At 36.8% G+C, this 3,216-nt stretch overlaps 1 protein-coding gene across 1 annotated transcript in view; it reads left to right on the top strand.

Annotated features, from left to right (window-relative positions):
* Positions 1 to 1,994: 1,994 nt before the first annotated feature.
* Positions 1,995 to 3,216, top strand: part of klf3 (Kruppel like factor 3 (basic)) — a 17,003-nt gene continuing 15,781 nt past the window's right edge. Inside the window, exon 1 of the mRNA XM_059338123.1 lies at positions 1,995 to 2,245. The gene's annotated coding sequence lies outside the window, so the exon portion shown is untranslated. The remainder of the gene's footprint in view (positions 2,246 to 3,216) is intronic.

The raw sequence follows: 3,216 nt of genomic DNA, 5'->3' as shown, positions 1-3,216 counted from the left end.
TCTTTGACAACAAACATCAGCAAATGATTTTGGCAGCCATTTGCGGTGGTGTCAGCACCATTAGCAGCTAGTCACTGTCCCAGCCACCGCCATGTTGAGAGCCGTGTGCTGGCAATCGATATGCTCTGAATTCCATATGCTGCCACTTTAGGAACAAATCTGTATGAGTGGTTCGAGTGTATCAGTGTGACAATGTGCACATGCCAACACATGCTCATACAATGTCACTTGAAAACTAAAACAATAGTGTGACAATAAGCTGCAGCATCAGGTGTTGTTTCTCATTGGGATCACTAGTTGTATAAACTCTGTCACTTTAAGTAGAGTAATTTGATTCTGTGTTGATACAGAAAATATTTCTGTAACTGGAGGTGTAGTGTGATGCATAAATGTTTTTGTTATGTTTACCTACAGTTTAACAGACACTTTAATAGCTAGCGGAACTATGTTTACGGTGTCCTGAACGATAATTAATGTGCATGCATCAGCCAATCAGAAATGGCTATCTGTACAGATTACTGAAAAGTTTTGCACATGATATATGTAATAGCTGTTTAACACACCCTATAATTTACTGTGGGAACGGTGTTTGTTCCTTGTCACGCCTAGGCCTTTCTCTTCCTTCAACACACACACACACAAATACATACACCCATGCACACAGACACAATTAATTAATACAATTTTGCTCCACTGTCCCCCCTAAATTAAAACATAGGTATTATTATTATTGCAAAATTACAAGTGCTTGTACCATTTTCTGCTACTTTATACTTCTACTCCACTACAAATCAGAGGAAAACATAGTACTTTGGCTTTGCAGATTCATAATTTAAAAAAAGATACAAAAGATTAATAATACAAAACACAATCAATCAATCAATAAATGATGTTTAAAAGACAAGGTAAAACATTATTGGCTCCTGGAGATTTGGGTGGTATAAATCAAACTGGTGCTGGATTGTTTTGATAAGATATAAAATAAAAAATATTTTTTTGTATTGTGCACTGAAGAAAATATCAGTCAAAATGGTGTTGATTCATTCATTTTCAGAATGGCCTTTGGCTGGTTTTGAAAGTGAACTCTTATTTATTATTCATTGCATAATGAATAGCATACTTTTACTTTAGGTTTAAGTATATTTTAAAACGAATATCCTATGTTTGTACTTTTAGCCTAGTAACATTATTAAGTGTGTGTTAGTATCATTAACAGCTTTTATTTAAAATGGATTTAATAGGTTAATATGACTTACTTTTTTTCAGTGTTGGTCCTCTTGGTGGGGGTGAATATAATAATCTGACTATTTGCATTAAATTGAATATTCATCATTCATCGTTTATTTATTTATATAGCAATATAGCACTGTTCCTGCAAAATTGTGATACAAAAGGCTTACCAATGCAACACAAATACAACACTAAATACTATGCACTAAAAGCAATGAATACAGCAATGAAAAAAATGATTGATTGAAATAAATATACATAAAAAAACATAGATATTGATACATAATATTATAGTATTCATTAGTGAAAATATATAATTTGTGTTATTAATAAGTGCACATATATGTGCTCCTAGCATTAAAATATGATTAGTGTATTTCGAGTTGTCTGAGAGTTATGAAGGAAAATGTAAAATGTGTCTCCCAGGCTATAAATGTCAGTATTGCATATATAGTAAATATAGGCGAATGTATAATCCTGCAGAATATATTGTTAGGAGTAGGATGTTTCTACACTGTCGTAATGAGTAATGAGCATTTATTTCCTCACTGTTGTCTACAAACTTGAAAAGAAAATTGCAACACACACACACACACACACACACACACACACACACACACACACACGCACACGCACACACGAACTGGACCACTCCGCCCCGGTCCCGCCCAGCGGCCCGACCCCATGGAGAACAGACAGACAGCCCGGATCATGTGACAGCAGCAACAGTTTCTAAACGACAAAACCGGAGAGACACACACACACACAGACACAGAGAGAAAGAGAGGGAGAGTTGCGTAACTTGGGGAAGTTTTGTGGAGCCATCGATCAGTGGACTCGTCTTGTTTTTTCTGATGTCAGTGACACCGCGGAGCGCCGATCGTCGCCTGCGTCACTTTTTCACCGGACTTGTCTGATTGAGTTTGAGACCGACAGGGAGCCTCTGCCGCTCAGCAAGGCAGCTGAGAAACTACCGTCTCTGCTCCTGGAATAGACCTCAACCTCCATCTGAGAAGTAAGTCTGACACCGTCCTCTAACGTTACTGTGACCCCGGGACTCTGCTCTTATTTCCTCTCGGATGTGTTGCGGTGAAGCCTGTAAAATACGTGTGTTTTATTAACTTTATTATGGGAAAGAAAAGAAGTCCATAAATTCAGAGTTGTGGGTCTTTTTTGATGAGATCAAGCTGCTTGTGTCGATTAGCCTAATTAGTCAATAGTCGTTTTAATGACACTTGTGTTAAATCAACATGTAAAATATAATTTTAAAAAAAAATCATATTTTCCTGGAAACTAATGATCTTAACAGTAACTGATAAGTGATGTAACCTGACAGTAAGGCAGCAGAGAGACGCGGCTATTTATAGCCTGTAGAGCCTTTTATAGAACAGTGTGGTTTAATTAATTAAAATAATAATCAAAAACAGGTTTGTGGTGGAGAAGGAGCTGTGCAGTTAGTTCCTCTCTTTTCAGTGGTAATGAGTTGTGAACACATCATGTGTGATTTTAATCTGGTTTAAAATGGTCTTGATTTAAAGATTTAGCACAGATATTCAAATTAGTGTTGGGGCTCAGCTGATGTTAAGAGTTTTAAAGTGTAGTTTAAGAAATTACAAAAAATAGGTAAGACATTACAAGTTCTTAGTTATGAATACTCAATGAATTTATTTTTTACTCAAGACAAAACACAAAAGCAGCACTTTTCACAAGCTGGAATCACCATTCTTTTTTTATTTTTTGCTTAATTAAGCAAAAATAATTATTTATCATAACGTTTGCTGCTTCCCTGTCACTGGATCCATTGATTGATTATATTATATTGACAGACTGTCAGTAACGGCTGGATCTGATGCCGGAGCAGACAGTGTTGTGTGAGAGTGAGAGATGAGCCTCGGTGTTGCTGCGCTGTGTCAGAGCTGAGTGCAGTGTTACACTCAGAGAGGAGTATACGTGACAGGTGTGTTCAGTCACACCTGAGCTCCTTTG

Source organism: Centropristis striata, chromosome 1 (genome assembly GCF_030273125.1).
Source record: "Centropristis striata isolate RG_2023a ecotype Rhode Island chromosome 1, C.striata_1.0, whole genome shotgun sequence".
NCBI classification, from domain to species: Eukaryota; Metazoa; Chordata; class Actinopteri; order Perciformes; family Serranidae; genus Centropristis; species Centropristis striata.
The sequence above is the reverse complement of the archived record's forward strand: the minus strand, read 5'-3'. Positions and strand labels throughout refer to the sequence as shown.